The sequence below is a fragment of the Anguilla rostrata genome, chromosome 11 (assembly GCF_018555375.3).
Source record: "Anguilla rostrata isolate EN2019 chromosome 11, ASM1855537v3, whole genome shotgun sequence".
NCBI classification, from domain to species: Eukaryota; Metazoa; Chordata; class Actinopteri; order Anguilliformes; family Anguillidae; genus Anguilla; species Anguilla rostrata.
In genome coordinates, this window is record NC_057943.1 from 9,738,225 (window position 1) to 9,748,953 (window position 10,729).

The 10,729-nt window shown below is 52.6% G+C and overlaps 1 protein-coding gene across 1 annotated transcript in view; it reads right to left on the minus strand.

The window, feature by feature from the left end:
• Positions 1–894: 894 nt before the first annotated feature.
• Positions 895–10,729, minus strand: part of LOC135233848 (MORN repeat-containing protein 1-like) — a 134,701-nt gene continuing 124,866 nt past the window's right edge. The window contains exon 18 of the transcript XR_010323960.1: positions 895–1,049. The gene's annotated coding sequence lies outside the window, so the exon portion shown is untranslated. The remainder of the gene's footprint in view (positions 1,050–10,729) is intronic.

Here is a 10,729-nt window from a genome sequence, read left to right on the forward strand (position 1 = left end):
ACATTGACATTATTACATCACGACAACGCCACAACTACATCTCCCATCAGCTCGGGAGGATGCAGATGAGCACACGCGGCATCCAAACGCAGCTAGACACTGCTTATTTATACGCTGCAAATGACCCAGAGGAGCGTCTGTGGTGCCGGAGTGCTACGCAACTGTTGCAGCTGCTGGAGGCAGACTGCAGTTACCCAACAAAACCAGAGGTGTCACTCTTGAGCAACGAGATGAGAGAAGGCTCCGCTGACATAAAATTGGGCAACACAATGGCTAATTATTCGTCATTTCGCAGGACCTTCCAACCACAGGCACAGTCAGGATATAATTCAGACTGGACGGCGTACAACTAGACTAAAAGTAAGAGACTGCAGGATACGGCATCGGCATGCTTTTGTGGATTAAAATGGTTCCAGTTTACATTTCCTTTCATCTATTCTCTTGTAAGATCTTATCGTCTCTTTTCTTGAAAAACGTGTTGCTCTTCGCTTTTCCTCATTGAATATTCTCAATGAAGAACCTCTGAAGAATCCTACATTGCCTGGGAGGGGATACTCGTTTTGGCTAACTGGAAAAGACCAACTGTGTCATAAATCAACAATAGCTAAGTCACAGCCTAAAATGACAATGGAAAAAAACAAACACAAATGCATCACCCGAAGTGTTGCAAAACATTTCGAAAGCTGAAGACATTCTGTTGATTTTTTATTTATTCATTTTTTTTTTTAGCACAAATGAATACCAGATGACACACAATTTCGCCAGAGGGGAAATGAACATTGTGTACATTTCACTGGTTATCCCCCCAACAGAGCTCACGTAAAGGCCGTAGTCCTCAGCCCACTTCTGTCCAGTGTCATGGCTATGAAACCAGTGCCCCCCCCCCCAGGGGAATCAAAGGCCATCTGAAATACTGGAATACTTTACCTGCACCAGGCTATGAGTCCACATCCTCCACCAGCGCATGGTGGTTACCACTGATAGCTGTGGAGGATTTGAGTGCTCGCGTGCTCCCTGTGGGGTGGGCTGTGGTAAAGAAAGGATGTCTCCTGAGATAAAAAAATTTTAAAAAAAGAGAACCAGAAGGAATGAGAGAGAAAGTTTTGCTTGCGTTCATCACTATCTTCAAAGTATACTGTTTTGTACTTTAATATGTTTGATGTATATGTAAAGTGTTTGGTAATATACGGTAATATGTCAGGCCTATAAAGCATATTTTAATTGGATTTAATTAAGAGAAAGAGGGAGAGAGAGACAGAACAAGGGAGTAAGGAGAGAGGCAAAGAGATACATGCACGAGAGAGAGAGAAAGAAAGAGAGAGAGGGAGAGAGAGAGAGAGTAGAGATAAAGGGCAGAGGCTCAGGGGAATGCTAATTTGGTTCAGATCAGAGCTTGAAAATTGTATAGAACTAGAAATGCCAGTGAAAAACACAGGGATCCAGAAAGCCAAGACCTACACCTTAATTATTGTCTAACATTAAAACAGTACAAAGACACACACACACATAGGCACACACACACACACACACAGACACACACACGCACATGCATGCACACACAGAAACTATCACCAGAAGTGTGATATTTTGGGAACACAAGACCAGTCTAGGAGTCTCGCACCGTACATTTCACCACATTTTCACCCCACACCCCATGATAGAAAAATCTGTGAACCAAAACAGAACCAAAATTTTTATCAGCTTTTTTCGCAAATAGGAAAATAAAATGATGCCTATTTCACTTAATTTAATTTAACAGGACAGCCATCCCATTGGAACCTTGCATATGGCAGTCTGTTAAACCAACTTTCAGGTGCAATGGAAATCGCTCAGCAGCAAAGAGCTATACAATTCTGGAAACGTCTAAAGATGAGTGACCCCAAACCATATCATTACAAAGTCCTGGAAAGCTAAGAGCGAAACGCACTAAAGACTCCTCCCAGTCTGCCCTGGGTCTCAATTCACAAACAGGCTAACAGTACCTACTGATGCTAACAATCGGCATCAGGACGCTACACAGCAAAAGATCAGACCAATCATAAATTACAACTTCAAGAAAAATAAAAATACACACAACCATCAAAATGAAAACATTCAGCATATGCTTGAAAGCAATTTGGCCGAGAAAAAGAAAAAAAAAAGACTGTGCAGCATGGTAGAATAGTCAGCCAGGGCTCCAGATAACAAACTGAGGAAACGTTGGCAATGTGCAGACTCAGCGAGCACAGTCTGGCCACAGCGACCGAATGTCGGAGGCAGACCTGGCTGCCCCGGAGAGGACAGGCTGTGCTCCCACTGCGATCAGGGGGCAGCGCAGACAGAGATGCACTTTCTAACAAATTGTTCAAAATACCGTGAAGCAAGGGGAAAAAATGCATTCTAAAAATTGCAGCCAGCTTCCTTGAATTTCAGAGATCTACAAGGACTTTGGAGAACTCCCCCACATATCAGGGGAGAACAAAATTAATCCAGCCTGTTTATTTCCACTCTTTATTTTTATTTATTAAATTTTATTGTTCAACTAAGCTTAACTTAAAACTTAAAATAATTGTTAATATTATTATCATTGTTCTAATTATTATTGATAATAATAATTTGTCATTTTTTATTTAAATTGTATTGCTTAACTGCCATAAAGCAGTCAGAATGGTAATATTCTGCCATGCCAATAAAGCCTGATTAAATTGAGTTGGCAGGAAGCAGTGTTAGTCCTGTGAGCAGCGGCCAGACCCCCGACTCAGAGCAGAACACATCTGACTGTGTGACAGGAGGGAGACAGACGACCTAATGCAGGGAGCCCAAGGAGGGCCTACCCCCCGCCCCCCCCAGCCTCCCACCCCCCCTTCAGCTCCTCCCGCACGCGCTCAGATGAGACCCCGAGGAGGTGTCAGGCCTGCAGAACCGCAGTACAGTCGGGAAAAAAAACGAGAAAAAAAAAAACACACAGCCTCCGTCCCCACGGAGACAGGGCTCCCCCAGCTTTGCATTAACCAGCTAATTAAGCGGGAGAGCATAATTGATGTGACTGCGCCGCGGTGCCCCCCCGAGGCCCGGTGGGCCGGGCGGCGCACCAGGAGATAGGTCACAGTTCACCGGGCTCCCCGCTGGCTCCTGGAGGGCCAGCGCAAGCCTCCGCGGGCGGGAGAAATACTGCGCGCAAAGCTCTGACAAAACAATTACACGGCGGTCTGCGGGGGGGGGGGGGCAGGGTCCCTCTTATTGCCCTCGGTAGTACAATTACTGGGCCGAAGATTGAGGGCATGGAGGTAGTGGGGTAGGGAGTGGGAGAGAAAGAGAGAGCGAGAGATTGAGGGTAAGGAGGTAGCTGGGTAGGGAGTAGGAGAGAAAGAGAGAGAAAAGAGAGAGAGAGATTGAGGGTATGGAGGTAGTGGGGTAGGGAGTGGAGAGAAGAGAGAGAGGATTGAGGGGGAGTATGGAGGAGTAGGAGAGAAAGAGAGAGAGAGAGATTGAGGGTGAGGAGGTAGCTGGGTAGGGAGTAGGAGAGAAAGAGAGAGAGAGAGATTGAGGGTAAGGAGGTAGCTGGGTAGGGAGTAGGAGAGAAAGAGAGAGAAGAGAGATGAGGAGGGTAAGGAGGTAGTGGGGTAGGGAGTAGGAGAGAATGAGAGGGAAAAGAGAGAGAGAGAGATTGAGGGTATGGAGGAAACGAGAGAGAAATAAACGACAAACAGAGAGGGGTTATGGAGGGAGCAAGAGAGAGAGAATGAGAGAGAGACAGCAAGAAAGGGAGGACATACTTTTTTTGTTCATTAATCATCACGACCATCAAAATGAAAGATAATGATAGAGATGTGAAACTGTGCAGATGTGATGCATCACGCTCTTGTGTAGTGAGTCACGGGGGGGGGGGGCCGAGGCCTCATTTCTGTGAATTTTATCACCCCCTCCTCCTCCTCCCCCCCCCCCCATCCCACCACCGCCCCCCACTCCAATACAGAGAAAGAGCTGTTCCACTCCAGCGTGCCAGTCATGCTCAGAGTTCAGTCTGCACTTAGCAGGCAGAGCCCATCAGAGCCGCTAATGGGGCTGTTTCAGCCGGCTCGCTCACAGCGGTGCAGCGGGCCCAGGAGCCAGAGGAGCCGGGTGGCTAATACCCCGGGGGTGCGCGGAGAGTGGGGTGTAGATCGCGCGTGACAGGGGTGCGTGGAGGGCGTCACTCAGACACCCAGCGGCAGCGTGCGCTTTTTGATTTGCGCCCTCCACGGTGCCGCGTCCCGGGTGATTCGGTGCCTACGCCGGACCGGGTCGGCCCAGCCAACCGCCCACCCCCACTTCTCGGCACATCTGGGTGGCAGATGAACCCCCCCCCCACACGGGTGGCGCGGTCCTCCGGTTTGGGGGGGGGGGGCTTGAGGTTTTTTGGGAGCCCGTGTTTGTGTTCCCTCTCCCGGCGTAGCTGAAGGACGCCTCGTCACATGACCCGAATCCAATAACTCACCGCCCCGGCGGTCTCCGCGGAGACCCCCCGGCCCCGCCGGCACTGACAGCGGTGCGTGCGGCGGCCCCTCTCCGGCGTCCGCCCCCAGGACCCCCGTCCACACGTCGCGTGCCGGCGGGGGGGAGATATTTCACCCGGTTTTTTGACAGTTTTAAAACAGCCCCTCCTCCATTAGTTTGCCATGGTGACGGCGGGCTGCAGGACAGCCTTAAAGCCGGCCCCTGGAGCGGGCGGTGAACGCGCTCCAGCCAAACGCAGGTACACGGAACAAGTGGCCATTGTTCCGCGGGATTGGTGGAAGTGCACTCTGGGTGTGGGTGTCCCGGCCGGGCAGTGTTGGGTGTCCCTCACGTTAGCGTGTGTGTGCGCGTGCGTGTGTCCCAGTGGGGTCCCCCTCTCACCGAGTCTCAGACAGGACAAGTGCCAATGGGCCCAGCCTGGGACCAGCGTACGCACGCGCCGAAACCCCCCCCCCCGAAAGGGGGGGCACAGCTCTCCTCTTTCTACGCATGGGGTTAAAGCGCGGGGGCCCGTGTTGCCATGGAGAGGAGGACGCGAAAGCGGTCGCGCCAATCTAAACGCAAAGCGAGCAGACCTCCGCGCGGGGGGCTCCGGCGGTGCGGCGGGTGGCATGCGCGCGGCAGACGGTTCCCGTGACTACCGTCCGCTCGGAAGCAGGTGCTATCTCCACCCCCCCCCCCGGCGCGCACCCGTCCCGCGGACCCCCGGGGCCTCGGCGTCGAAAAGCTGTTTGTGGAGGAAACTTGTCTTATCTTGTCCTCTGGCTGTATTGGATTTCGGATCATGAAGAGGCAGTAGATTAAGGGGGGGGGGGGGGCGGGGGGCGTGAGTAGATTAACAGCCGGGGGGAAAGACTGACACGATCAGAAAAAAAAAAAACAATAAAAAAAAAAAACCTCTCAAATATTTACCGCTGGCACGCGGAGAGAGAGAGAGGAGAGGAGAGGAGAGGAGAGGAGAGGAGAGGAGAGGAGTCTCCCCGGTTATCTCTGGGCTCCTCTCGTTCCGGTACGTTCTCAGCCGGGGCGCGTCTCTCGGCAACAGCCCTGACGCCGACTGCAGTCCACAGACACTTAATTAGATCCAATCAGGGCCCGGCCGCGGCTGCTCTCTCACGGACTTCATCATCAGTTCTTAATAACACAGCGGAGACCTCCGCGGGCTGCTGCAGGAGCGCACGCGTGTGTTTGGGAGATTGTTAAATGGGAGACCTAAACCGCACTGCACCTCCGAAGCCGTCCCAAAAGAGGCCGTGCGGTCCAGCAGCAAGCCGGACGCCGGCAAGTCTAATGATCGTTAAATTATTGCTGGAATTTTGAATCCTCTCTCGGCAAATTACGATGGAATACAGAACGTGGCGCGGCGGTGCGATAAAAAAAGCGGAAATCAAACTGTGTCGTGCAGCAGATGATGATGTTATGTTTATCGCGGACGGGTTTACAACCACAAAGGAGTGCTTACGGCTTTGTCTAAAACTGGGAAGACTGAAACAATTGACCTTACTCTCAAGGTCCGTTGTTTCCCTCTTTGAATATCAAGAAAGAAACTATAGCCTATTTATAATTTCAGTTTGTGGCACGAATGATCTGATGCGCTGTCTATGGTTAAACCCCGCTTCGCCAAGGCAGACGGCGGGCATCCCGCGGGAGTACCCAGAATGCAGCATTAACAGAAAGGCTTCCATTCTCTCTGTTCCTCCATGTCTAAATTCATAAAAATAAATAATAAAACCCGCTTTCACGGCTGCAGTGTTCAGATCTGTTTGTTCTGCGTGTTTCTTTTTTGTTTTTTTCTACCCCCCAACTTTTTTTGAGTATGGAGTTAATTAGCGCGTCCTCTGCGAGTGCGTGCAGTTAACCCACCCAATTAATATTTCAGGATCATTAAAAAACACCACTTCTGAGAATGATTAAGGAGCCCGGGCGAGAGGAGGGGGTTGGGGGGGCGGTGGGGAGGGGAGGGGGTGGTACGAAATGATTACAAACCGAAGTAAATGTGTTTTATTCCTCGCTGTTTGTAAGAAGGACGCCTCCTTATTAACAACATCTCTGGGGCCTGGGAGGGGCATGGAGGCGGAGACGGAGTGCGGGCTTTGAATTCCGATGCGTCTCCCCCCCCCCTCCCCCAGCCCCCCCCCCCCCCCCCGCCCGAAACAAGGGCCCATTTGAAGTGAGGGCTGCCCCCGGGGCAGGAATACGTCAAAAAACTTTATTTTCTCTGTCAGCGTGCACGCTCCCTCGTTACCTTTCCCCCTGTTGCCCGGAGACCGTGGCGGACATGATGCGGGCCGTTCCCCCCGCCACGGTCCCTGGGAAGAGAAACAAACGCCACCGCTGCGCGTCACACGCGCTCGACTGAACGTTCACCCCCCCCATCCCCCCCCCTCCCCCCCCCCCCCCCGAACATCCTCCCCCCCGTCCCCCCCTCCCCCCGGCTGCGTGCCGACAGAAATCGGGATTATTCACGGCTGAAAAATGGGGTAAAAAATGACTCAGTTCACAGTGATCTGTGATATTTCCTCCCGAGCGCAGCCGATGCTGACGCAGTCGTTCGCTGACAGACAGGCCGGGCGTGATCTGAGGCCTTTCGCATGCGACTGATCGGCCAGCTGACCGGGCACTCGGCAGAAAGTGTCCCGTCCCCTCACTGGCACCCAGGGCCGTTTCACTGCTGAAAGGTTTAGCTTGAGCTGCACACCCATACCGTTCTGAGCCAAACTGAGCCAGGGCACAGTGCCAGGAGGACGGGGGGGGGGGGGGGGGGGGGGTGCAGAAAGGGCAGAACTTTAATATAAAAAAGGAGGAGAGCAGAGAGAGTCTCTGTCAGGTCGAGTCCACTCCCTCTTGCTCTCTCTCTCATTCTCTGTATCTCCCTCACTCTGTTTCTCTATCTGTCTATATATCTCCTTCTCCCCCTATCTCTCTCTCTATCACTTTCTCTCTATATATATGTATATCTCCCTCTGTCTCTCTCTGTCTCAATCTCTCTCTCACTCTGTCTATATCTCCCTTGCTTTGTCTCTCTATCTGTCTCTCTCCATATATCTCCCTCTCTCCTCTCCCTCTGTCTCTCTTCTCTCTCTCCCCCTCTCTCTCTCCCTCACTGACAGTCGGAACAGAGGCGTGTATCTCTTACAGGAACCTGAGCTCTTTGACCCGTCTCACCTCGTCGCCTCTCCCCAGCCTTTGTGCCGTCTGGTTCAGGGACGGTCCAGCGTTAATCATCCCCTCTCTCCACCTCCCCGCGCCCGCGCTCCCCTGCCTGGGCTCTGGCCCTGGCCGGCCGGTCCGGCGGCACCCGCAGGAAACGGCTCACACCGCGCGCGTAACCGCTAACCAGGAAGCCGAGCGCACAGAATCCATGACCTCACGAGACAGCGTCTTTAATCAAGGAAGCGTAGGGCAATAGCTGCACCTTTAGTAAAGGAGATTAAAACACAAATCCCTGGGCATACCCAATCATCTTTTCCTCTTTTACTCCGATCAACGTGTAAAAAGGGCACCTGTGGAGAGTTACCTATTCCCACTATACCCGGTATTCCCTGTGAGACTGAGCGGTGCAGTCCATAGGGTAGCCAGCTGAGCCTATACATGGTTCGCTTCCCCACTGCGGCCCATTCTGTACTGAGCCTCCCACTCCCTGCTCTCCCCCTGTCCCAATAAAGCAAAAAATACAAATGAGAGAGGACTGCCTGCTCTTAAAAAAAGAAAGAAAGAAGTAAGACATTAACCGTTAACTTCTCAGAGGACAATATGGGGGTGAGGATGGATATGCGGGGTCAGTTTGGGGAAACACGCTGCCACTCTGGCCTGGAAGGGGCCTCTTGTGCCCACGGTTCGGAGCCCCCCCCCCCCCCCCCATCGTGGGGTGCCTGAAAGCGGGGTTCTCAGGGACAGATGGAGGCGCAGAGTGCCAGGCCCTCCCACCGCTCCCGGTTTCACCACGGGCGTCCCGCCCACCCCCCCCCCCCCCGCGTCCCCCCCCCGGGTCCCCCCGGCTTGACTCCCCCTAAACCACCGAGCATCTGCGCCCGTCGCTAATGAAGGGATCCTCACAGGCCACACTGACCCTGGGGAGGCCGGCTAATTCTCCCGGTGACAGTTCGGCGCAACACGCCCCCCACCCCTCCACCCCTCCACCCCTCCACGGCCCCTTCTCGTGATGCGGTGGAGGGGGTGTCAGGAGGCCGGGTTCTGATGGCCCCGGTCCAGGCCTCAGTGAGGGAGGAGTGGTGATGAGGCAGCGCTGCCAAATGGCCTTTTTAGAAAGCGCTGGTGGGCAGCCTCTGTTTGCCCACGCCACAGGCTGCCTGTCCTGCGCCATTTTGTGCAGATCGGCCCAGGGAAGCTGCCATGGCAGACTGCATGGCTGCTCCACTGTCTGCTTATGAGACGCTCCAAAGGAGATAAGAACACACACGCAGGCACATGCACACACACAAACACACACAAACAGACGCACACACATACACACACACACACACACACACACACGCACACACAGCGCTGTACAGATAAAATTGATTTGATTTGACTTGACCAAAGTGTATGCTCAAAGCCAGGTCAATTAAATTCATTCACACAATATGATACATGACTTATACATGTTTGCCCTTTCCTTGTGCCACCACATATTGCCTTCAAGAGCTATTCACAGCAGGGCATAATTTAAGCCCATGCCACCAGTCCACTGTTCACTTCTTATAAACACAGTATTTTGCCACAAGTAAAAGAATACGAAGGAATAGCCCATATTTCAACAAACATAGCATCTTTTAAAATGGGCTTTGAGCTCTGAAGAACCAGGAGGAGTGCCGACATATCCGCGACTGATGCATTTCCATTCTCTTCTCACAAACTGCCGGGCCCTTTCAAACCCGAATGAATCAACGTGATGGAAACAGAACTGTAATTATCTTGTGTTTGTCCCTCTTTTGTTTGTGTCTGTAAAAGTGAGAACCCGCCTCCTTCATGCACTCAAAATAAAGGAGAGTTTGAACTGGATCTGTGTGCACACACGAAAATACGAAAACGGATTGTTCCTCAAGAAGTTCCTACACATGCAAAAGCTGTCATTCCTAAATAAATAACAAACAGCAATCACAAAGCTGGGAATGACAAAAGGCATAGCTTATATTTATAGTACGTGCAGAGCGAAATAATTGTATGAAGCTTACAGCCATTTACCTTCAAATAAAACCGGCTTTTTTATACAAAAGGTGTTCTTTTTTTTCTGCGCACGTATGTGTAAATAAAAGAAACGTATGCGTACCGCCAAAACAGATTTCCTGTGCTTTTTAACCGATTACACGCAACGGGCAGTTTTTTTGAGTGCGGGACTTTTTAAATTGCGCTTGCGATTTGGCTGACGACGGGAGCGCAGACGGACGCAGATGGAGCGGGCGTTCCGCGCCGCGTTTATTTTGGTTCGCTTTATGAGGTCGCGGTCACCGCGAAAGTTGACACTGACGGGGGCCTGCGGTCGGAAAGGCCTTGGCGGCGCCTGTTGTCCTGACGACGGTTGCTCTGTTTTTTTTTTTCTTTTTTTTTTTGCGCCCAGCGTGGTGTTGAGATCTCCGCACGCTGATCAATGTGACATATGGCGGCACTGATCAAGGACGCTGCTCCTTCCCCAGCGCCCCCCCCCTCACCACCCCGCCCCCCTGAGCAGTTTCTACCCCGCTTGCATGTCACACGTGCTGTCAGAGCCCCCCCGCCCCCTCCCGCCAAGCGCTCTCAAATATGTCAAATCTGAACTTTGTTCCGAGCTCTGCGCAGATTAAAGAAAGGGTAGATGTTTTAATTTTTTTTCGGCTTTGAGCGGCGGTCAGAAGGAGAGGGGAGTCGCGAGCACGTGGTGCGTAGAGGCCCCGGGAGGCGGGGCTAAGAAACGAGAAGCTCAGAGAAAACCAGCCCGGCCGTGTTAATTTCACAAAACCAGCCTGTTGGTTCACGGGGGGGGGGGGGCTTTCGGTCGAGCAGCGAAGGCCGCGGGCTCATTAGCTAAATATTTACGGGCCCTGCTAATGAGGCCCCGCCTCCCTTTTTGGCAGCGCGGGGGAGTCCTCGCTCTTCAAAGAGAATACGCCCCCCCCCGCTAATGTCCCTGGAAAGTGTGCCACGGAGGCATGGCTGGGTCTGGCGGGGGGGGGGGGGGAGCCGCGGCCTGGCCACAAACGGACTGAGTACAGGCAGGGAGGTGCGGGCTTCCAGGACAGGGGCGAGATGGACTAGCACCTGCGCTACTGATTAC